Here is a 27,130-nt window from a genome sequence, read left to right on the forward strand (position 1 = left end):
GATTAAGAAAACAAAAATATCTATTTTAAATGGAAAATTCTCTGTTTTTAAACAAAATTCACAGTCTTCATTTTTTTCTCACTTCAACTTAAACTGTGCTTTTCATGTCTAATACTTTTTTAAAAAGCAAGGCAAGTGAGGTGACTGTGAACATTTGTTTAAAAAAGACCTCTTTGGCAGCTAAGATATCTCATACACCCATGTCATTACGTTTAAAAACTGCCTCTCTTATCTAATCACATTTAAGATGTCAGAGAAACATCAGCAAACAACTCTTGAAACATTATCTTAATCGTTTTCTTGCAGTTGTGTGCAAAATGCTGGAAATAATTGAAAACAAATTGTATCTGTCTGAGCAAAAGAAACAATCTGCATGCCCTTAAATACAGCAATTGAAGGACTATTTATTTCTATCAAAAACAAATAAACACTTGTGACTATCTTAGATAAAGAATTTGGTCAGTTCAAATGGAATAAATGATATTTCATTGCCACAAAAAAGGGAAGAATATATGTATAAAACTTCCACTTACATTTTTATCAAAGTATACTAGGTTGCATTTAAGCAACACATGTAATCATTTTTAATTCCTTTAATAATCATAAATGCAATCTAAAATGTTATTTTTTGATTTTTTTTTTTTCTTTTTGAGATGGAGTTTCGCTCTTGTTACCCAGGCTGGAGTGCAATGGCGCAATCTCGGCTCACCGCAACCTCTGCCTCCTGGGTTCACGCAATTCTCCTGCCTCAGCCTCCCGAGTAGCTGGGATTACAGGCACCCGCCACATGCCCAGCTAATTTTTTGTATTTTTAGTAGAGATGGGGTTTCACCATGTTGACCAGGATGGTCTCTATCTCTTGACCTCGTGATCCACCGTCTCAGCCTCCCAAAGTGCTGGGATTACAGGCTTGAGCCACTGCGCCCGGGCATTTTTTGATTTTTTAATTGGTAACTAAAAAATGTTAAAATTATGGTAATATATGCAGTGACATAATACAATTATATATTGTTATTAGAATTAGTATGTCATTACTTTTTCTAAAGCATTTTGATAATATGGATAAGAAGCATATTTTTCAGAATTGTACCTGCCATAAACTTTTTTTTTTACTAAAGTAGAATGTATAGAGAACTATATAAACTATGAGTATCCAGCTTGAACATTCATAAACAAAAAATACGTATGTAACCATCACTGAATAGTAAAATATAAATAAATAAATGAAGACTGCCCAGCTGCTACCCTCCTTAGAAATGGATGCCCTTACTACTTTTAGCGGCATGGACACCACCAAATTATTTTACAAAGCTGATGCAACACTTATATACCTACCAACAGTGCATAAGTCCTACCCTCCACATCCTTGCCAACATGTATTATTAGCAAGTTTTCTTTCTTGAAATTTTGGCTGTTAGCTGTATCTAATTGAAATTTTAATTTGCACTATTTAATTGAGAACTAATAAGCTGAACATCTATTTGTATATTTTTGAACTATTATGAGTTTTCATACAGTCTAGAGAGATAAATTACATATATGACCAAATTTATAAATTCATTCAATAAATTTATCATCTAAAATAATAGAAAACGATTAAAATTATATTATTTATATATTTTTAATTCTATAAATCAATAATTATATTACAATTTAAAAAATTTCTTTGCTGCTTTTCGTGGTACATTTTTTGTATTCAGTTGCACTATACAAATATAGATCTCTTTCTATGGCTTATTATGATTCTTTAGTATTTTTTAATGATTTCCTCTATGAAGGGAGTATTTTAATGCAGTAAAATGCTTTCACTTCATGCAGGCGTTTTGATGACTGTTCGCAAATACATGAAATGTTACCATCACCACAACCAAGATACAAAATCTTTCTATCATCTCTGACAGGTTCTTTTCCACCTTTCCATTGGAAAGGTTCTTGAAAGGTTCTTCCCAATCTCTTTCCCTGAACCCACTAATATGCTTTTCCTAAACCCACTAATATGCTTTCCCTGAATCCACTAATATGCTTTCAATCAAAATTCCATTTTAAAGCAATACCACAGCAAATGTACTGTGAAGGAGAGACCAGTAAAGTGAGAAGAAAGGCAGCCAAATGATACAAGAGATTCAAGAAGGAAGAGGGCTGAGAATTTATGTTAGATGAGAACTGGGTCAGAACTGACCTTTCACTATATTAATGTGGAACTCATTGCTTAATTTGATGAGTAGTTTCTTTCACACAGTCACAGAGAAGGCCTGAGTGAAATAATTTTAAGTGAAAATGAGAGGAAGAAGAGTTAGGCATAGTGAGTATAATGATGTAACTGTTTGTAGGATAGTTTGACTGAGGGAAGCAAAAAATAAATGAATAAAAAGGGAGCAACAACTTACCCCAGAATTCATATCCTACTCCTCTTCTCACATTTTACCAACACACTGGCCTTCTGCTGTTTCTCAGTCAAGCCGCTCATTCTCTCCAGTATTGGTTTTTGCATGTCTATTCTCTGTGCTTGGAATGATTTCTCCTATAAATCCCTTTTCCTAACTTTCTTCAACTTTGCTTATCTTAATTTGGCTTTCTCTGTCCATTGCTTTAAAACTTCATCTATTTCTCTCCCCCAACACTCATTCTAATAACACTCCATCTGCTCCAATTTTTTTTTATTTCCTGAGCATTTACTGTTTTCTAACATAATACAAAATTAATTCATGTATGATGTTTATTCTTTATTGTCTTCCTTCTCCACTAGTGTAGGGAGCCAGTCCTACATCACCTATGGGTACCTTGTGTTTGGTGGCAACAAAGGAATGAGAAAAAGAGTAAGAGAGACAGTGGGACCAGGGGGCCATCACTCATTACTCCAGAGGAGGCAGTGAAGGCCCCGAGCTCTGATCATCCACACTATTTATTGGTTATAGTTACTTTGATCTATAGGGTAGGGGTGGAGTGATGGTGGATGAATCAGTGAGCCGGAAGTGAATCAGTGAGCAGGAACTGGTGTGTCATCCTAAGGATTGCTAACAGTGGCAGTTTGGGAGCTTCACAAAACAGGAACATGTGGCTATCTTTAGCCAGATATCTGTGTGCAGCTGGTGTAACTCAGGCCTTACAAGGAGTCTGCAAGTCTGGCAACATCATAGTGCTATGAAGGGGTTTTATGTCCTTGAGCACAATGTGTATGGTGACAGAGCCAAGGTCACCCTGCACCGGAACATGAGGCATGGAGAGGCCATCCTCCCCAGAGGCTTCCTGTGGCCTTCGCAGTTTATTGTTCCTTGCACATATGTTACTCATAATCAATTTACATAGGCTCTCTGTAAGTCCTTTCTCCTTTGCTGCTTTCCCCGACATACTAGAAGGTAGCAGCAATCTTGGTTTTGTTCACTGATAGATTACTGCAAGCATCCAGAAGAGCATCTGACACAGGAGGTACTCAGAATACATTTTCTGAAAAATAAAAGAAATCCAGGTGGAAAATAATGGTTTTGAACAGATGAATAAAATATTGTATTTAATTAGAGAACGATAAAAAAATGTTATTTGTTTGGGGGGGTTCATAGAAGAGTGGATAGGTGGATTGGCAGGGAGGCTATGTTATCATTTCTCTTCTTGAAGATTTGAAGAAGGAAGGGTATTCCAAAACAGTAATGCAGAGGTCAGAGGTTCAATTCATTAAATAATGTTTTTCTATTTGGAATATATTTTTTAAGTTAATACACAAAATTTACTTCAAGGGGAAATGAACAGACCAAAAAAAATGAATTTTAAGAAGGAAGATCACGTAAAGATTAACAAGATTCGGGCAGTGATTCCCATAGAGCCACTGATTCTGCAGTAGCACAAAATAACACTGTTGGGATTAAAAAGCCTTGTCCATATAATAGAAAAATAATACGGTCAACAAAAATGCTAGAGCACATACTATATTCTAAAAATAAAAACTTCTGTTAGAACAAAGAACAAAGGAAGATTCAAAGAGTGAAGAGCAACACATAAAAAAGTAGCAGATAACTGCACATTAACATCATGTACAGAAACAGCCATTTAAGCTGCATTTGCAAATGGCATATTTTCACATGCTAATGGATATTTAGATTTGCAATTATCCATTTTCATATAAAAGTATCTCTTTGAGTATGCAAATAAGTGATTTGAATGCATAATGTGGGCACTCATTCTGAATATTGGACTTGTTAGAAGATTGCTAGTGGTAGCAGAAACTTCTTACTTTCTGAGAACTGCAAACATCAAAAATTCAGTTTGGTTTTCATGAGAGAAAATGTTCTTGAGAGAAAAAAAATCAAAATTTTTCAAGTAAAGAATTTCCCTCTTGTGGTAAAATTTCTTTTGAGAGGAAAGATCAATCTATTTCGGATAGACCATAATAAATTATGACAATTGTGAATTCAAATGGTTCAAATAAGTCAAAGAAAAATATGAAATTGGAAGAAAACAAGTAATAGTTTTCACAAATTTGTAAAAAAAAAAAAAATGTATAGTATTGCTGGGCATGGTGGTTCATACTTGTAATCCCAGCATTTTAGGAGGCTAAGGTGGGTGAATCAATGAGATCAGGAGTTTGAGACCAGCCTGGCCAACAATGGTGAAACCTTGTCTCGACCGAAAATACAAAAATTAGCTGGGTGTGGTGGCAGGCGTCTGTAGTCTCAGTTATTTGGGAAGATGAAGCAGAATTGCTTGAATCTGGGAGGTAGAGGTTTCAGTGAGCCAAGATTATGCTACTGCACTCTAGCTCAGGAGACAAGAGCAAAACTTTGTCTCAAAAAAATATATATATATCTTATTTCTACTCTATCTGATGTGTTTGACATTTTTTGCTTGGTTTTATTACCTGGAAAATTAACAATAAAATCTTTAAAAGGAAGTCAATATTTAATTTGTAAGAATTGTGTTTAGGTTATTTTCTAAGCATGGTTATATAATAAATACTTTTAATACTTAATATGTACAAAAAGTTCTGATACACAAGTGAGTTTAAAACTAAGCAGTTTCTGCCACCAAAGAGTTTCCCATCTGAATTTTGCTGTATAGCATTACATAACTGACAATCCCTGAAATGGAAGCATAATGAGGTTGGTCAAATAAGGAAGAGGTTTCACATGATTAGGGAGATATGTAAGAATTACTATTTAAACTGCATCTTTAAGATGCAGATGTTCTTTAGAGAATATTTATTTTAATAGGTTTTAAAATAATTTTCATAAGTAAAGGTTTGCACATCATGAAAGGAAGCATTTTATGAGAAAACCTATACATAGGTGATTAACAAGATAGTATCAAGCCAATATAAATCAAATGTTAAAAAATTAGAATCTCATTAAATAAACTTATACAAAATGTTCAAATTAAAAACACAAAGGGGCAAATTAGCTGATTTTAACATCATGCCTTAAATATTTGGCCTTCAGTGCTTCTTCAGTGATGTAAAAATTATCAGAAATAGGCCCGGCATGGTGGCTCATGCCTGTAATCCCAGCACTTTGGGAGGCCGAGGCGGGTGGATCACAAGGTCAAGAGATTTTGTGACCATCCTGGTCAACATGGTGAAACCCCCTCTCTACTAAAAATACAAAAAATTAGCTGGGCATGGTGGCACATGCCTGTAATCCCAGCTACTCAGGAGGCTAAGGCAGGAGAATTGCCTGAACCCAGGAGGCGGAGGTTGTGGTGAGCTGAGATCGCGCCATTGCACTCCAGCCTGGGTAACAAGAGCGAAACTCCGTCTCAAAAGAAAAAAAAAAAAAAAAATTATCAGAAATAAGTCCAAATCTCCTTAGAGATAAAGTCCATTTTAAAACTCTCATGATTATAGCTTCTTTGCTTTAAATCGTTTTTAAGTTATAAAAAGTCCAAAAAATTTGCTTAATTTCATAGCAGCAAGGATCATTAATTCATATGGAGTAAATTAAGCAATATTTATTTTTGGCTTATTTATGTCCTTTTAGAAATTCTTATGACAATATGGAATACCTATTATTGAATGTACTTCAAAATTAAAATACATTTTGAATATTTCAAAGTAGATATTGCATCAATCAATTTAATTTAATTCAACTAACATTAAAAGGTGCCTGTTTGCTTAGTTCTGAGCCAAACAACATAGGAGAAAAGATATATGATTTAAGTAACAAATCTTGGCCCTTAAACAAAGTATAATATTAAGGAAGCATACTTTTTTAGGTAAAAATAGGCGGTTCAGATAAATAGAGTTAAAAAAATCACTGCAGAGGTACTGATGATTTACTTGTTTCACTTTATAACAAATCTATGTATTTATACTCAAAACATATATATATTGTGCTAATTTAATAGAGTTTGCCTCAAAGAAAAAAATAGTTTAAGATCAATTTATGTTATTTTATGAATGATTCACTAATCATTGAAAATGAGAAGGAAAACAAATCCATTAACAAAGAAGTGATATTAGTAGAATGTATCTTAAAGTTTTCTTAGGATTATTAAAAGTTAATTTTTCAAATAAATATGGGAATATATTTACTATATAAATAATTACATACCCAAACCAAATCTTGAAAATAAATAGTCATATGAAGCACTTGGCTTATAAAATGATTAGGGAGAAAATATGATATAAAGAACATCTTTCTGGTTACTGACCTTAAACACTGTCATGATAATACAAAATTTCAAATAGAATTTTTCTATACCATAAATACTTAAAAATAAATATGTCATGAAAAACTGATCAACATCACTAATTTTGTCAGGGAAATGCAAATCAAAAACCTCACTGAGATAATAACATCTCATAGATAGGACAGCAATTATCTAAAAGACAAAAAGTAAGTGCTGGTAAGAATGAAGAGAAAGAGGAAATTATGTCCTGTCGGTGTGAATGTAAGTAAGTACTGCTATCATGAAAAACAGTGTGGAGATTTGTCAAAAAATTAAAAATAGAACCACCAACATATAATCTCACCATTCAATTATTGAGTATTTATCCAACGGAAAGGAAATAAGTATATCAAAGAGATACATACATCTCATGTTTACTGCAGCACTATTCACCATAGTCAAAATATGGGATCAACCTAAATGTTCATCAACAGATGAATGAAGAAATGTATACAATGGAGTTACTATTCTGCTATAAAAAGAATAAATCTTTTTTCTTTTTAGAGAAAAAAGGATGAAAAGGAATGAGCAAAGTCTCCAAGAAATATGGAACTATGTGAAAAGACCCAATCTACGTTTGATTGGTGTACCTGAATGTGATGGAGAGAATGAATCCAAGCTGGAAAATACTTTTCAGGATATTATCCAGGAAAATTTTCCCAATCTAGCAAAGCAGGACACTATTCAACGCCAGGTAATACAGAGAACACCACAAAGATATTCCTCAAGAAGAGCAACCCAGGGCACATAATCGTTAGATTCACCAGGATCAAAACAAATGAGAAAATACTAAGGGCAGCCAGAGAGAAAGGCCAGGTTACCCATAAAGGGAAGCCTATTAGACTTACAGCAGATCTCTCAGCGGAAACCCTACAAGCCAGAAGAGAGTGGGGGCCAATATTCAACATACTTAAAGCACAGAACTTTCAGCCCAGAATCTCATATCCAGCAAAACTAAGCTTCACAATTGAAGGAAAAATAAAATCTTTTATGAACAAGCAAGTACTCAGAGATTTTATTACCACCAGGCCTGCTTTACAAGAACTTCTGAAAGAAGCATTATACATAGAAAGGAACAACCAGTATGAGCCTTTCTAAAATTATACCAAAAAGTAAAGAGCATCAACATAAAGAAGAATTTACATCAATGAATGGATAAAATAGCCAGTTAACATCAAATGGCAATAACCCTAAATTTAAATAGACTAAATCCCCCAATCAAAAGATACAGCCAAAACCTAATGGTATATCCAAAGATACACAAAGACTCAAAACAAAGAGTTGGAAAAAAATTTACCAACCAAATGGAGAGCAAAAATAAATAAATAAACAAAAAGCAGGAGTTGCAATTCTCACATTTGATAAAATAGATTTCAAAGCAACAAAGATACAGTGGTAAAAAGGACAATAAGAGATCTTAATACCCAGATACATAAGACCCATAACGAGATTTAGACTCAACGAGACAGAAAATTAATAAGGATATCCAGGACTTCAAGTCAGATCCGGAACAAGTAAACTCAATAAATATTTATAGAGTTCTCCATTTTAAATACACAAAATATTGAATGGCCATTATTAATACCCATTTTTAGAATGAAGCAATATTCCTGTTCTCTCTCCCTCTTTTTCTTCCTCTTTCTTCCTCTCCTTCTCTCCTTTTTTTACTTTTTAACATCCTAGTTCCTCACCTCTATTCAATACAGTCCTCTGAACACCTGATTCCTTGTGATTCTCCCGTCCCACTGAAACCTCCAATCCATTAAAAAAAAAAAAATCACAGCGCTGCCACTTTGTTTTGTGTTCGTAGCATGATGGTAGATGTTGACGCCCAATAATTGGCAAGGTGAAGCCACTGAATCGTAGGTGGCAGAGAAGGAGGCTTCAGTGGAGTTTGATTGCTCATGTAGTCATTAAAGAACATTTTTGTGTCATGGAGACTTTTGCTTTCCTAGACCAGCAGCCTCCAACCTTTTTGGCACCAGGGACCAGTTTCATGGAAGACCATTTTTCCATGGACCACAGGGGAGAGAGAGTTTGGGGATGAAAAAAAAAAAAAGAATAAATCTTGTCATTCACAGCAATGTGGAAAAACTGGAGAACATTATGTTAAATTAAATACGGCAGCCACTTAGAGACAAATATTGTTTGTTCCCACTCATATGTAGAAGCTAAAAATTAAGGTGAAAGATGTACACAGCAAAATTATGACTATTAGGGCCTGAGAAGGGTATGTGGGAGAGGAAGATAGGAAGTGGTTTGTTACCAGATAATAAATTATATTTTATTTAATATAAATTATTATATTAAAATGTAGAAATATCTTTATGTACAGTATTCTAAATTTTTATGGTATATTCTATGTTCTATATAGTATTTCTATATTTTATATATAAAATTTATATATTTTTATAGGAATACTATGTAGAATATAGAATAGCATATATAGAAAATATCTAAAATAGTATATATATAGTATCTGTATATTTATATAAATACAATATCCATAAACTTAAGTATATTTAATATTTAATAAATATTATTCATCCATAGTATTTCTGTATTTTATATATAGCATTTCTATATGTATATACTTTATATATAAATTTCTATATTTTATATGTATAAATGCTATATATAAAAATATGGAAATACTATAAATATTAATATTTAAATAGATATATTTTAGATTAATATTTAAATATTATTATAGATATAAATAAAATAATTTATAGATATAAATAATATAATCTATATATTTATATACAGAGATAAAATATATATTTATATAGTTATGCAAATATATTATTTCTATATTTTTGAATAGAAATACTATTTATTCAATTGTATGTATATAAAATATATACATACAATACATGCCAAAAAATTTTGCCCAAATATTTAGGATACAGTAGATGCCAAAAAATGTTTTGTAAAGTTTGAGCCTGAACTATTATGAAGGAGTTGGAGGAAAAACACTATATAATATTAAAAGGACGTTTCCCAGAATATACAATCAAATTGACAAATGAATGCTGAAGAGCTGCTTTGCGTTAAACTGGAAGTATGGCAAATCTTCTCAATGAAAGTGAGTTATCTCAAGAGTAGAGGCAAAAATTTCACATCTGGAAAAGCTTTCAATGTATTTATTTTATTCTTTCAAACATTCTGCCTCTAGCATGAAAACAAATATGTATAGCTTATTAAAATTTAAACATTGGTCTTACTCCTCTGATGAATAGCTTTTAAAATGTGATTTATAATATTATTTGTCTCCTTTTTCTCATAAAAGCTCATACAACAAAATAAGTTTTCTTAATGTCATTGATCGCATTTTACCTTTTGCCATTACAAATTGAGAATGCTTGTGTAAATAAAGCAGTATTTTCATGTTGGCTTGATACCATTAAGTTAAAGCTGTAAGGTTCGGTTTTATTAAATCATAATATTTTGCAAAAAGACTCATAATCCAACAAATTTGGGATTCACATTCTGTTTAAGAATTTAAATATTTTTAAAAATTAAAATTCAGTTGTAATAAATGATTGGAAAACAACTTAGCAAAGTCGTGGGTTTCTGTATATAATGACATTGTTGCTAGTCTAATCTTAATCTATAAGTGACATATATAATGCTGGTAAGCATAAAATGACCTATTAAGGTAATTGAAGTCTGGTCAGTATACAAGATTTTTAAATGTTACGTTTGGTAAAAAATCTTGCTCATACGTTAACATACCTACAACTTTCGGAAAGACATCATCAATTGACAATAAGAAGTAAATATATCTGAAAACTCACAATATTAGAAATCAAACTTCATATTTTACATCCTCTTATTCCACGATAAGTGAAAAGAAGGGTACGGACTGAAATAAAAATCAAAGTACAATGTATGGTTAAGTTATTCTCAGCTGCATGAAATGTTGAAATGAGGTATTTATCTGATTTAAAATGATAATTGTTTATAAAATAACTGAATATTTTAAAATTAAAATAGTTGATAAATAATAATAATTATTATGTTAAAGCTTGTTTAAATTTTAATTAACTTTTAAACAACAAGATACCACTATTCACATATTAGATTGGCCAAAATCAAGAACACTGATAAAGTAGGCTCTTTGGAAGACAGAGTGGCAGTTTCATACTAAACTAAATATACTCTTACCATACAATCTACAATCATATTTGTCAACAGTTACCCATACAAGTTGAAAGGCTCTTTGGAAGACAGAGTGGCAGTTTCATACTAAACTAAATATACTCTTACCATACAATCTACAATCATATTTGTCAACAGTTACCCATACAAGTTGAAAACTTAAGTCCACACAAATACCTGCCCATCCAGGAATGTTTATAGAAACGGTGTTTATAATTGCCAAAACTTGGAAGGAAATAAGATCTCCTTATGTAGGAGAATGGTTGAGTAAAAGCTGATGCATTCAAACAATGGTATAGTCAGTGTTAAAAAGACATGAACAACTTCTGATTCCTAGTTCCACATGTAAGGAGCTTGGAAGTTGCCTTTCTGTACTACCAATGAGAAAAAAAGCTAAAAAATTCATAACTATTCTTAAATTCCTAAGAGAAATAAGTTCACAGGCAAACTGCTATCCCCAAAACTGGAGAGACAGACAGGCGATTACGTAGAGAAGCACAAGATGTGGGAGCAGAAAACTCTGTGGGAATCAGTGCTGGAGTAGAAAAACCTGAAGTATAATTTATGAATTGCTCCAGGCTCAGAGTAAACAAGTCTGAGAGTTAAAAACTCCAGGAGGGGCCGGGCACGGTGGCTCAAGCCTGTAATCCCAGAACTTTGGGAGGCTGAGGCGGGTGGATCACGAGGTGAAGAGATCGAGACCATCCTGGTCAACATGGTGAAACCCCATCTCTACTAAAAATACAAAAAAAAAAAAAATTAGCTGGGGCATGGTGGTGCATGCCTGTAATCCCAGCTACTCAGGAGGCTGAGGCAGGAGAATTGCCTGAACCCAGGAGGCGGAGGTTGCGGTGAGCCAAGATTGCGCCATTGCACTCCAGCCTGGGTAACAAGAGCGAAACTCCGTCTCAAAAAAAAAAAAAAAGAAAAGAAAAGAAACGTGGAAAGTTTACCATCCAAAGGCAAAGTCTCACTAAAAGCCTGAGACTTAGTCATAGAGCACCTCTTCTCACCCCAAGCTTTACCACCACATTACCAAAGACCAACGTACAACAGCTCAGTACTCAGTATATCACATTTGGCCATCAAGAAAAAATTATGAGGTATATTGAAAGGCAAAAAACACCATTTGCAGAGACAGAGGAACCATCAGAACAAGACAGGAAAGGCTGTTTGAATTAACAGGCATGGAATTTAAAGTAACTATGATTAAAATGCAAAGGGTTTTAATGGATAAAGTAGACAGCTCCTAATTACAGACAGTAATAACATATGGGTAACATGAACAGAGAGATGGATATCCTGGAACAACAAGAGCAACCAAGTGTCAGGGATCAAAGACACTATAACAAAAATGAAGAATCCCTTTGATGGGCTTATTGAAAGAGTGGATACAGGTAAGTAAAAAAATCTCTGTGCTTAAGAGGTATCAATAGAAATTTTCCAAGCTGTAAAGGAAGAGAATAAAGAATAAAAAATTTAGACTAGAATATCCATAAACTATAGGACAACTCCAAATATGTATGACACATCTAATGAAAATACCAGAAACAAAACAAAAGAAAGTTCCTTAAATTAATATGAGACACAAAACCACAGCTTTAAGAGGCTCAAAGAAGTCCAAGAAGAATATATGCCCCCAAAACAACATCTAGGCATATTATTTTTGAGCCATAGAAAGTCAAAGATATAGAAAAACATCCTGAAAGAAGCCAGGGAAATGGCGGGAAATGCCTTACTTAATAGAAGAGCAAAGGTAATAATGACATCTGACTTCTCAGAAACATTCAAGGAAAGAGTAAATTGAAATATTTAAAGTCTTGAGAAAATATAAACTTTATAATTCTGTACATTGTGAAATTATCTTTCAAAGTAAAGAAGAATATTTTCTCAAACGTGTAAAAATTGAGGGAATTTGTTGCCAGTGACCTGCTTTGCAAGAAATGTTAAAAGCAGTCAAGGAAAATAACATAGGCTAGAAATGTATGTCTACAGAAATAAAGAGAAAGTGCTAAAGAAGGAAAAAGTAATGATAAAATAAAAAAGTATTCTTATAGTCCATAGTTCTAACATGCAATAGTGTATTCAAAGTAATAATAGAGCCAATGTATTTAATTAGTCACATATCATACATATGTTTATATTTATATGTGTTTATATAATTGTAAAATGAATGGTAGCAATTATGCAAGAGAGAGGAAAGAAAGCTTAGGATTGTTTTGTTATAAGGTGTTCATGCTAACCTTGAAGCAGTAAAGGATACAGTGTTATTTGGAAGTGAGTTTGAATTATTTATAAATGCATATTGTAAACTCAACGGCAACCACTAAACAACTAAAGAAAAAAAAACCCACAAAGTCTAATTGATATACTAAGAAAAAAGGGAGAGCAAATAATATCATATAATGTGCTTCATTAAAAGCATCAAAGGCAGGAAAAGAGTGAAAAATAAAAATTTAAACAAAAATAAGGACAACAAATAAAAAATAGGAATGACTGTGTAAGATACTCATTCAGCTGTATTAGTATTCACTTTGGATATCAGCAGTTTCAAGGCACAAAGACAGAGGCTGTCAAGTGGAACAGCAACAAAAGACCCAATTAGATGGCAACTATAAGAAACCCACGTTAAATAATAAGGATACATGTAGATTAAAGGTAAATGTATGAAGGCAGATAAATCATGCTTACACTAATTTTATTTAAAGTGAGAATAGCTACATTAATTAGAGACCGAGAAGATTTCAAAGCTCTATTGCCAATGTAATTGTATTGGGAAGTGGAGCTTTTCATAGATGATTGCATCACGTGGTCAGAGCCCTTAAAAATGGGATTAGTGACTTATAAAACTGGTCTCAGAAAACTGACGTGCACCTTTCCACCTTCTAAGGACACAGTGAGAAAACACTGTCTATAATAAAAATTGGGTCCTCATCAGACACTGAATTTTCTGGTATTTTGATTTAGGGCTTCTAAGCCTTCCGTACTTTAAGAAATAAATTCCTCTTTAATATGCTATTCAGTTTATGATGCTTTGGACCAAAATAGGGTCAAGTAACAAGACATAACATTCCTTAATATATATGCACCTAATAATAGAGCATTGCATAAAAATATATTGAACAAAAACTGATAGAAATGCAAGGACAAATAAAAGAATCTATTGCAATAATTGTGTACTTCATCATCCCTTCATCAAAAATGGACAGAGTCAGCAGGCAGGTAATTAGCGAGGACACAGGTGAACTCAATAGCACCATCCCACCAGTGGCATCTACAGGCTACTTCATCCAACCACAGCAGAGTACACATTATTTCAAACTCACATAAAACATTCACCAAGAGAGACTACATTTTGGGCCCTAAAATACATCTTAAAACATTTATAAATAATAGAAATCATGTAATTTCTGTTCTCAGACCAAGAGAGAATTAGGCTAGAACACCTGAAGATAACTAGACAATCCCAAAACATGTGGACATTAAACAAACCTCTAAATAACAGGTGAGTCAAAGACAAACTATCAAGAGAAATTTAAAATAGTTTGAACTAAGTAAAAACAAAAACACACTTTCCCCATACTTGTGGAATACAGCAAAATGAATGCTTAGAGGGAAATTTACAGCATTGAATGCATGTATTAGACAAGAAGAAAAATCTAAAAATCAATAATCAAATTCTTCACCTTAGGAAACTAAAGCCACCACCACAACAAAATGTAAATCAAAAGTTAGCAGAATAAAATAAATTTTAGAATATGAAGAGGAAATCAATGAAACTGAAATTGAAAAATTAATAAAGAACATTAATGACACTAAATTCTGGTCCATAGAAAAGATTGATAAAATTTAAAAACCTTTATCCAGGCTAAGAGAAAAGAGATAACACAAGTTGATTTTATCAGAAATAAAAGAAGGGATATCACTACAGCTACCATTAAAATTTTAAAAACAATTTAAAATACTGTGAACAGTTCTATGCCAAACAATTAAATAATCTAGATGAAATAAACCAGTTTCATCTGGTTGGACCCAATCTGCCAAAATTTATGCAAGAAGAAACCAGCAATCTAAATAAGCCTATATATATATGAAAGAAATTGAGTTGGCAATTCATAACTTTCCAAAGTAGAAAGTAACTGGCTTCACTCTTATTCCACCAAACCTTTAAAGAAAAAATTATGTTCATACAATTGCTTTCAGAAAATAAAAGCAAGAAAATACTTCCCAACTTATTCTGTGATATGAGCATCACACAGATACCAAAAAAGCTAAGATATTACACAAAAAGAAAACTAGACACCAATATCTGTCATGAACATAGAAGCAAAGACCCTCAATGAAGTATTAGCAAATTAAATCCAACAAAGTATTTTTACAAATTATATACCAATACCAGACCAGATTTATTCCAGGTACACATGGCTGATTCAACATTTGAAAATAATCAATGTAATCCATAACATCAATGGGCCAAAGAAGGAAAATCACAAACTCATATCAATAGATGCACAAAATACATTGGAGAAAATCCAAGATCCATGATTAAAAGAAAAAAGTTTCAGTAAAGCAGGGATATATGATATAGATATAGATATAGATATAGATATAGATATATGTGTGTGTGTGTGTGTGTGTGTATATATATATATATATATATATATATATATATATACATTTTTTTTTGCCAAAACAGACACTCAAGCCTGGTTTAATGATCATTGTCTAGTTTTCAGAGCCCAGAGGCTCCAAGATTTGCCACCCTAGGTGTACACAAGTGGGAGGAACGGGGTCTTGGACACGGGAGGCCTGCTTGGTCAGCAGAGCTACGAGGAAGTACAGAGGTAAGAACACACAGAAAACTGGATCTGCCTTCTTTGCTCTCCGCAGCTGGGGTGTACCCTCTCTTTGCCCCTTCCTTGGGCTCTATAAAGCCAGACCAAAAAAAACCTAAAGATCACAAATATTACACAGACAGATTGTAGAGCCCTGTCATGCTCTGTCTCCAGGGACACCTGCTTCCTGGGAGACATGTCAGGTTTATGGCTACAGGGTAGGGTGAGAGGAGGTGGTGATATCTCGGCCTTTTCTTATACCCACACCTAGCAGTATTCAATACAGGGTTCTAGTGAACTTACATATGCTGATTACTCAATTCTCCAGTTAAAAAGCTACCTTTGGGTTCTTTTTCAACTTGATTTTTAAAAATCAGTTAAAAAAAAAGAAAACCCTTCAGTTTTGGTTGTACTTAATTGTGAGAAAATAGAAGTCGTCTCACCACCAGGAACAAATTATGTCACTATCAGGAACAAGATGAGCTGTTCCCTCTCCCAATTCCTAATCAACGTTGTCCTGGAAGTCCTTGCTAGGGCAATAGGGAAGAGAAACTAAATAAATGCATACTGACTGGAAAGGAGGAAATAAAACTGTCTTTGGTCACAGATGACATGATTGCCTTTGTAGAAAATCTGAATGAATCAACAAAATAGCTCCTGGAATTCATATGTGATTATAGCAAGGTTGGAGGATATGATATTAGAATAAAAAGTCAATTGCTTTCTTATATACCAGCAATGAGTAAATAGAATTTGAAATTAAAAACATAGCAATTACCCCATAATAGTTAGGTACAAATCTCATATAATATGTGCAAGATGTATAGAAGAAACACAACATCTCTTATTAAAGAAATCTAGAAATAATTAAGTGGAGAGAGATTCCAATTTCATGAATAGGAAGACCCAATATGGTCAAGATGTCAGTTCTTCCCAGCATTATCTTTAGGTTCAATGCAATCCCAATAAAAATCTGTGACAGTTATTTTCTGCATATCAACAAACTGCTTCTTAAGTTTTTGGGAAGAGGCAAAATACCTGGAATAGCCAACACCCTATTGTTGAAAAGCAAAGTCGCAGGATGAACACTCCCTAACTTTAAGACTTACTTTGGGAGGCCGAGGCGGGTGGATCACGAGGTCAAAAGATCGAGACCAACCTGGTCAACATGGTGAAACCCCGTCTCTACTAAAAATACAAAAAATCAGCTGGGCATGGTGGTGCGTGCCTGTAATCCCAGCTACTCAGGAGGCTGAGGCAGGAGAATTGCCTGAACCCAGGAGGCAGAGGTTGCAGTGAGCCGAGATCGTGCCATTGCACTCCAGCCTGGGTAACAAGAGCGAAACTCCTTCTCAAAAAAAAGACTTACTATAAGGCTACAGTAATCAAGACAGTGTGGTACTGCTAAAAGAGGAAACTAATAAATCAATATATTAGACTAAAGATCCCAGGAGTACATCCACATACATACAGTCAACTGATCTTTGAGAAAGGAACAATGGTAATACAATGGAGAAACACAGTATATTCAACAAATAGTGCTGGAACAACTGGAGATTCATATCTAAAATAAGCAATAAATCTAGATTCAGTCCTTAAACCTTTATGAAAATCAGTCATAATGGATCACAGACCAAAATGTAAAATGCAAGGCTATAAAGCTCCTAAAAACAATGGAAGAAAATCAAGTTGATCCAGGTGTAATGATGACTTTTTTGATGTGACAGTCAAGGCACAACCTCTGAAAGAAATAATTGATAAGCTGGACTTCATCGACATTAAAAATCTTTATTTTGTGAAAGGCAATGTTAAGAGAATGAAAAGATAAGCCACATACTAGGAGAATATATTCACAAAAGGCATAGCTGAGAAAGAACTGTTATCCAAAATACACTAAAAACAATCAGAATTTAATAAGAAAACAAACAACCCAATTAAAAATGGCCCAAAGACCTTAACAACACCTCATCAAAGAAGATATACAGGTAGCACACAGTCATACAAAAAGATGCTCTATATTATATATCAGAGAAATGCCTGTTTGAATGGTCACAATCCAGAATGTTAAGACCTAACCTGGTGAGGAAGTGAAGCAACAGGAACCCTCATTCATTGCCACTGGGAATGCAGAGCAGTAGAATCGGTTTAGAAGACAACTTGGCAGGGTTTTATAAAACTAAATACACATTATGATCCAGCCATCATACTCCTTGTCATTTGCCAAAGGAGTTGAAAATGTATGTCCACACAAAGTTCTGCACATGGATGTTTATAGATTTATAGTTTCCAAAACTTGGAAGCAATCACGATGCACTTCAGTGAACAAGTAAACTGCAGTATATCCAAAAATAAAATATTATTTGCTACCGAAAGAAGCACTCTTTTAAACCATGAAAAGACATGGAGGAAGCAAAAATATGTATTATAAAGTGAAAGAAGCAAGCCTGAAAAGTCTATATACTGCATAGTATCAACTTTATAACCTTCTGGAAAATGCAAAATGGAGGAGTCGAGATCAGCGGTTGCCAATAATTAAGGGGAAGGGAGAGAGAAGCAGGCAGATTTCAGAAGATGTTTAGGGCAGTGTAACTATTCTATGCGATGCCATATTTGTGGAATCATGTCATAATACATCTGTCAAAACTCTTGCAAAGTACAGTACTCGATTGAACTTTAATGTAAACTATGAAATTTGAGTGACAACGTGTTGATGTAAGTGCACAGATTGTAACAAACGTGTCACTCTGGTTCAGGGTGTCGATAGTCCGGAAGGTTGGTGAAGGGGCAGAGTATGTGGAGACTGTACTTTTCATCCAATTTTGCTGTGAAACTAAAAGAACTCTAAAAAATCAATTCTTGCCAAACAAATTAAAATGGAAATGGAAAACCAAATACTGCATGTTCTCACTTATAAGTGGGGGCTAAACCTTGGGCACACATGGACCTGAATATGGAAACAGTAGGCACTGCAGACTACTAGAGGGGGCAAAAAGGGAGTGGGCTGCGGGCTGGAAAACCACCTATTGGATATTGTGCTTATTACCTGGGTTCAATATGCCCGTGTAACAAACTTACACATGTATCCCACTGGGTCTAAAATAAAAGCTAAAATTTAAAAGAAAAAAATGCTCCCATCTCTCTAATGGACACACAAAAAAATGAAAGGAAATAAGTAGTAAGGTAAAGAGTAACTGAGGAAGCAGAGATGAGCTAGTCTGTAACTTTAAGAAGCCTGACTAAGCAGAGATGGAGATATGGATAAAGCATTATTTAAAAGTTTTAAAAGAGGAGATTATATATATATATATATATATGTGTGTGTGATTTTATATATATATATATAAGATTTTATATACATATATATCGTTTAAAAAAATAACATATAAACATGATAAGAAAAATACTGAAGGACCCATAAAGCATGGCCACAGCCTCCTGCACTCCTCATCCCTGTTAGGACTCAGGTGTTTCTCTCCCCTAAAAACTGCTCATACCATGTTCATCAAGGACCCTTCCTTCCACTGGACATTTACTTCCATGATATTTGGTTTTGTTGGTCACCTTTTTTTTTCTTGAGATTCACGCTAACTTGAATCCCATGTAACCATTTTTCTGAGAGCAGCTCTTATGCCTTGACTCCTCTATTCTCTGTGGAAAGAAAGTTGCCCAGGTGCCATGGCAAGAGACTGAAGGCACAATCTGTCCCAGCATAATAAATAATTGATTACTTAGTTATAGCAATGATATATTTACTGATTACTTAGTTATAGAAATGACACCAAATAGATATTAAATTCAACAACACAATTATATAATCAATCTTATTACAACATTATTCTCTATTAATCTTTGCTTTAGCATAGGAACATTTTGTCTTATAGTATAGACATAATCGAGTGAAATATAATTCGGAACTGAAGGGACATCATGAGAAGTGACCAGGAGGTGAGAGTAAATGCCTTGCAGTAATGCCAGTGCCTGGGAAGGCACCGGTCACCTAGCAGGCAGGCCTTGCTGTAATGCCAGCCTCTGGGGAGGCACCCATTGCTTAGCAGGCCGTGAAGGCGAGTTACCCTTTCACTGGGGAGTTTCAGAGAAAACTCTGCTCTGCCGGCTCTTGAGGAAGGTCTGACACTTGCCAGGCTGGCCCACAGACATCCAGGGATTTATTTAAACACCTCTCTGTGGTGCTGTGCTCCGATGGTCACTATCCTTGTCCACTTTCCCACCCGATGCTCCCTTGTAAATTCTTAGAAGCTGTAAGAAGTAAGAATAGAGGAATCCTAAAAGCCTTTTGATCTCGCTGATAAGTGCATAGAAAGTTACTGACGTAGGTGCCTCCCCTCCTTGCAGAGGCTTCCTGAAAGGGAGGGGCCCCCTGAACTGTACCCACGTGACCCCCTGTACTATACCCATGTGACCTCCTGAACTGTACCCACGTGACCCCCCGTATTATGAGAATGTGATTTGCTTGACCCCTACCAATCACTCTCCTGCCCCTGCCCCTGCCCCCTGCCTTGTATACAATAAATATCAGTGCTGAAGGCATTTGGGGCCACTGCTGGACTCTGCCCCAGGCAGCAGTGGTCCCCCAAGCCCGGCTGAATTATTCTCTTATCTCTGTGTCCTTGTCTGTTTCTTTTCTGCCATCTATCCTCTCCATACACAAAAGAACACCCACTGGACCCTGCAGTTCTCCAATTGGTTCTCAGACTCCTTTGCTCCCCCATATTAAAAATATTACATATTCCCAGGCTTTGTCCTCTCCCTCTTCCCACTCAACCTGATCTTCCGGGGTGGACTTATTTGTTCCCCTGGCTGTAAATAGCACCTAGATGCCAACGAATTCAAAACATACAGCTCTAGTGTGAATCACTCTCATGAGCTCTAGAACCATCTATTTCTATCTGTTCAGTAGACACATGGAAACCCTACAGGAGCTTCAAAGTCAGCAGGCTCAAAACTAAATTCACAAACCTGACTCCTTAATAAAAAAAAAAGATCATGGCATCGATAGAATATTATACCATAGAATAATTTCTCTCTTGTGATTGATGAAAAAATAAAATTAAACAAAATATTACCAAACCATATTCTTTGAAAAGTAAAAATAATGTAATATGAATAGATTGTGTTTATTTTAGTAGTGTAATATTGGTATAACTTTAAAAAATCAATTTAAATATGTATCACATTAATTCATAATAGAAATTAACATTTGATTATCCCAATAGTGGTGAAACAATGGATAAAGTTGGGCAGCTATTCATGATAAGATATTTTAGTTTGCTAGGAATGAAATGGAGTCACTCTTAATCTAGTAAAACATATTTTTGAAAAGGCCTACATGCCTAAAAATAAAGTCACATGTCTTCCTCCTGAAATGAGGACATATGAGAAAGCTGATTATTCTCACTGTTATTCAGTGCTTGACTGGAGATCATAGCAAAATCAGCAAAGAATGGACAGAAAAGTAAAAAATCTGATAAGCCATTCAAATTGGTAAGGAAATATGGCAATCTCACTGGATAAAAATTTTATACACAAAAATTAATTATTCATCTCTGTACACACAAAAACCAATTCCCAAATGAATATTAAAAAACATAAAATATGCAAGAATAAATCCAATGAAATATGTGACTGGCCTGTACTCTGAAAGAAAAATAAACATCAAAAGAAGTTACAAAGACCAAACCAATGAAGCAGCATATCACCTTAATGTATCGGAAAACTCAACATCATAAAGATGTTACTTATGCAATATTACAATGATGCAACTTACTTACATTTAATATTTATATTAAATGCAACACAATTCAAAATTTCAGTACTCTTTTGGTGGGAAGTATACAAATTGATTCAAAAATTTACTAAAAATGAAAAGGACCAAGAATAGCCAAAAGTTTTGAAGAAAAAATTATGTAAGATTGTATCACTGTGTAATCAGCGCTCATTATATAGGTATAGAAAGAGATAATACAATGTAACAGATACAAAAGAGAAACAGATTCCCAATGGAACAGAATATACATAGCGGAAAAGGTCCATGCTTGTATGAACAACTGATACATGAGAAAGCTTATTTCTTACTTACACCTACATGAAAAACTCCTCTTTATCTCTGATAGTATTTCTTGTATTTAAATAAATTTTATCTGGTATTAACAAAACCATAATTGCTCTCATGTTTAATATTACCATGTTTGACCTTTCCCCATTTTTTAAATTTTAAAACTGTCTTTATATTAGCATTGTCTCTTCAATATATTTTTAAATATCATTTATATTTTCTCTCATTTGCTTTTCTTTCCAGACTTCCTTTGGTTTAATTGATATTTTGTTTAATATCTATTTAATTGCTTGTTTTGCTTTCAAAAGAGGCAACCACTATTATTTTATATTTAATTCTATGTATATTATAAACCACAAAATGTAATAAAGAGCAGAACATTATCATGTGGAGGAAGACACCTGACAGTATTTATCTTTGGAAATCTTAGTCATCATGAAGGAATGGACCCCAAAATTACCCTTTCATCAAAGCATTGTAGAGTTTTTTTGTTGTTGTTTTTATGATACTGCTATGCTTATTGATGGAAATTATATTGAAGGAGCAACATCTAAAATGCAGGTTTTTTGGTGCATCTACTGGATAGATTTAGAAGTTTTGTTAAGTTTGAAAACTTTTATGATTTATCTATACTGGTATACTAGTTAATTGAATCAATCCTTTCAATGAAAATATCTATCAAAACTGACAAAGAGTTCAAACACATCCGCTTGAAGGCATTATGGAGTTAAAAAGGAACAAAGTACTTTGGGCTAAGATATAGAACAAGGAAAGGAGGAAACTGAAACATATGATTGGGAAAAAAAAACAAACTGGGTTGTGCTAAAACCTGCATTCTGGTCTGGGACCTACAGGGCTCCACCCAAATATCTGTATAAATCAGAGATGTCAGACTACACAGAACTGAAGACTAGCAGCAAATCTCAATTTGTGCTTGGATTACAGTGATTTGGGATTGTCATTGCCAGTAGTGAACTCTTGAAGGGAAAAGTATAGACAGAATACATCTATTTTTAGGAATACAGAAACTGAGAGCATCCATCACCAACAGTTATTCTCTGAGTGAAATTCTACAGCTGTTCATTTAGAAGGAAAATGAGATAACTTGTCCTATGTAATCTTAAGGATTCTGTATTCAAATACACTTAAGATATATTTAGAATAGGTTGTTTAAATGTTGGTCTTTCTCATTATAGTGTAACTACTACAAAAAAGATAATTTACTATTTGATTATCATAGTATGCTCAAATTTGGTCTCATGCTTGACATAAGCAATTGCTTAATGATTTTCTCCAGGATAGCTGAATATGAATGAATTTTTTGCTGTGTAAGGATTTAAGATTCAAATGTTTCATTGCAATTTAACCATATAGAAGCGAGTTCACTAATTTCTTGTTTGATATTTAACTTTTTGACATATAATATCCGTACATAGTTAATACATATAATTGAATGAGTTTGGTGATGAGATTCAGTTAAGCAGCCATCGCTACAGTCTTGGTCATAAACCTGTCCATCGCCTCTAAAGGTTGCCTTCACCCTGTTATATCATTTTGTAATAACAGTTAACATAAGATCTACCCTTCTAGCAAATTTTTAAATATACAATGCAGTATTTTTATTACACACGAGTTCTCCAGGACTTATTCATCCCATTTGGTTTTAGAACCTCATGCCTATTTCAATGCCAAGTTCAACAGATTTTAGAATTATTCACACTATCAAACTATTTATTTATTTACTCATTTATTTTGAGATAAGATCTCCCTCTGTCACCCAGGCTGGAGTGCAGCAGAATGATCTTCATTCACTGCAGCCTTGACCTCCCCAGGCTCAAGTGATCCTCCCACCCCACCCTCCTGAGTACAGAAAACTGCACAGATGCCACCATGCCTGGCTAAGTTTTTGTGGAGATGGGGTTTCACCATATTGCCCAGACTGGTACTGAAATCCTGAGCTCACACATTCTGCCTGCCTCTGCCTCCCAAAGGGCTAGAATAATAGGGGTGAGCCACTGCATCAGACCCACACTGGTCTTTGGCTCACTTCTGCTCTTTTCTCTTTTTCCTTTAACCAAATAGAAAGAATAAAAAATAGCAAGACTATATAAAGCTAAAACACATAAGCATTCTTGGGAAGTGGGAGAAGCAGACAAAGAGGGGATTTAATGTTTTGGTTTCCATCTTATCCATTATATTGCATATACGAGCGATTTATTTCGGGTTTTCTGTAATCTTTGAAAGACTGGAGTAAAGAAGAGCTTCTGTGATGTAATTTGATTGCATGACCAAATGACAGTAAAAATAGCCCTTCATCTACCGTTCCCTGAAACTCTCTCTTTAGAGAGGCTTGTATATTTCTTGTGTATTATATATTTTTGGAAAAAAATTTAATAAAAAAACTAATTTGTTAATACCTTATTTATTATTATGCCACTAACAAAATTTAGAGAATATACAAACCAGAATCTAAAGAATTCTAACAAGCTACTACAATTTTTTCCTTGATGACTGTATTAGTCTGTTTTTATGCTGCTGACAAAGATATACCTGAGACTGGGTGATTTGCAAAAGAAAGAGATTTAACAAACCTACAATTCCACATGGCTGGGGAGGCCTCACAATCTGGCAGAAGGCAAGGAGGAGCAAGTCACATCTTACGCACATGGCAAAAAGAGAGCTTACGCAGGGAAACTTCTTATACAGCCATCAGATTTCATGAGACTTATTCACTATCACAAGAACAGCACAGAAAAGACCTGCCCCATGATTTGATTACCTCCACCAGGCCCCTCCGACAACACATAGGCATTTAAGGTGAGATTTGAGTGGGGACACAGCCAAACCACATCAATGGCTAAAGGAGTATCACACAAATAGTATTGCTTTGTAACCTTAAATAATCAAGTGATTCTTTCCATTTATTTTTTGATAATATTTTTGTTATATTTGAAAAGAAAATTTATATATATATATTTGCTTTATTGATTTGCCATGCTATGTAAAATTCTGCATTAGTGTAATGTTAATGATTGTATAATATAGCAGGATATAAAACTATCATACATATTTAAGTATCCGCTTTTCTGCAGTTGGGCTATTTTCATTCTTATTCAAATTACTATGCTATAATAAACATTTATGCATATAAATCTGTGTATGAAATCTGTTTCTTTTTTTCTTTAAGAAAAAATGTTTTTTAAGTGGAATAATTTAGTGCAAGGGTATAAGTATTCTAAATAGCTCTCCAGAATAGCCAAGTTTTTCTAATCTTCAGCACTCCAGATTATTGAACATCTTACATTTTATTTTGTTAGCTTCGTGACTGGGAAAGCTGCATTCTTGTAAGCAGACATAGAGTACATATGAGCACTTGCTATATGCCAGGTAATATATTAGGTATTTTACATGTATCACCTTAATCTTTAATAACACTCATAAATTCAAACATAAATTTATCTGACTGTAAATCTGTGCTCTTTTCACAGGATTGCACTTCCTCAATATCTGTATATCCACAAATACTGCTGTTTTAGTATTAATCATAAATATACACATGCAAATTATAAGCACACAGAAATGAAAATACCTGTGTGTGTATATATGAATATGTATATACATAAAGTTTTATGCTTCAATTGGTATTTCTTATTGTTTTATTTTTACATCTATTAGCTTTTATGTAAACTTAGGCAGGCATATTATGCTTTTAAGCATTCAATGTAATGTAAATATATCAATATTTTTAGTAACTATTTAATAAGCATTTGCTGCCACCCTTTGTAATTTCAGTCTAATTTGAAAATATAGCAAATGTAATAATGTTTCCTCAGATGTTTTCCAATAGAGATAGTATTTTACTAAACTTTGGATAATCCTGAGACTGATCATATACTGTAGAAAAACCACATGGCCTAGTGAAGACCCTCAGATATTTTCAAACAGACAATTTCTAGTCTAATGTTTAAGTGACAAACAAATAAGCAACCTCTGTGTAAATACTTTAATCTGAATTAAAGAACATCTTAAAATGCACAATTTTTGCACATATTTAGGCATAAAATTTAGCATTAAACTTTGCTAAATTTTTAAATTTCATATGCACTAAAACTGTGAATTTTTTAAAAGTCTGCAAAGAATTTGAAACAGGTTTTCTGTATTTATTCATAAAGACACGCAAAATTTAAGTTTATTCCATGTAATTACAGACTTTGGTTTATGTCTCATATTTCAAAGCATATTTATGACAGCTATATCTATCTCATTTGCCAACCCATGTAAAACATGAAACATTTCATCAATTGATGCTTTGCCAAAAACTATTCTAAAATTTATGAGTTTATTTTTCTTGTACTTTCCAGTTCCATCAAGACTGTATTCTGTTAAGATTTTTCTTAGTTCTTGTACCAGTCATTTCATATAACTAATTCTTGCTTCATATCACCTTCTTCATGCAAGGCTTTTAATTTTGAAATTAGCAATTCAACTCTTAAAGTCATTTTCAGGATTCACACTGTTCACAACACTCAAAGGTCTGCTTACAATTTCAAACCACAATTTCAAGAGTAAGGATAATTAACAACACTTACATTGTGACCAGAATCCTACCAAAATGTTGTCTTATATAGAAAAAAAAATTGTTAATATGCAGCATAGTAAAAATATGCATAAGCAATTGTATTTGTAAGTACACAAAAATGGACCCCTTGGTCCATGGAACTTTGGACTCTAACCAGAATGCATTAACTATAGAAGTAGTAAAAATATCTCATTATAAAACAATTTTACTTTTAATATGGTTTGCTTTCATAGAGTTGAGAATATTATATTTCCAGAGTTAGATGTATTTTTTTTTTAACCAAACCATTCTAGAATTATAATGCCAATAAATGTCTTAGGAGGCAAACTTAAAAACTAGCACATCATCAACAACAACAACCAGATATTGTACTTCAGGTCCAGTTAAAATGATATAGAATCAGTACTTCCAGGTCTACCTCATTAATTAAAACTATAAACCCAGGAAATAATGCAACCAAAGGAGAATTCTGAAATGTGGAAGTAGGAAAACAAATTGATGTGCTTCTCTCTAAAACTGGATGAATAGCACAGTGGCAGAGACCTTTCATTTCCCACTCATCAGAACACAAGCCAGGCCTGATATTTCCTTACCCCCAACCTAGCAACGGATAGGGATTGAGCCACAAACATCTGTTGCTTAATGAAATGAATATTCCACTGACAACACGAGGCCAAGAGAATTGATCAGGAATCACAGACTGTAAGATGGTAGGAGAAATCCATTGCTTACCTGGGGTCCTGAGGCACTACAGCTCTAGTAAGAGGCAGCCTGAAACTAGTGGTACTGAACAGGGAGATTCTGCCACAAGAGGCAGAAAACATC

The 27,130-nt window shown here is 33.9% G+C and overlaps 1 long non-coding RNA gene across 3 annotated transcripts in view; it reads right to left on the reverse strand.

Moving 5' to 3' along the window:
• LOC144580103 (uncharacterized) overlaps positions 1-27,130 on the reverse strand; it is a 122,815-nt gene that overhangs the window by 20,497 nt on the left and 75,188 nt on the right. For 2 of the 3 annotated variants that reach the window (XR_013529030.1, XR_013529033.1), the window contains one exon: positions 1,674-3,444. The exons of the other annotated variant lie outside the window; for it this stretch is intronic. This is a non-coding gene — a long non-coding RNA (uncharacterized LOC144580103). Of the gene's footprint in view, positions 1-1,673; positions 3,445-27,130 lie in introns of those variants that run through there. 3 annotated transcript variants of the gene reach the window in all.

Source organism: Callithrix jacchus, chromosome 18, assembly GCF_049354715.1.
Source record: "Callithrix jacchus isolate 240 chromosome 18, calJac240_pri, whole genome shotgun sequence".
In the NCBI taxonomy this organism is placed as follows: Eukaryota; Metazoa; Chordata; class Mammalia; order Primates; family Cebidae; genus Callithrix; species Callithrix jacchus.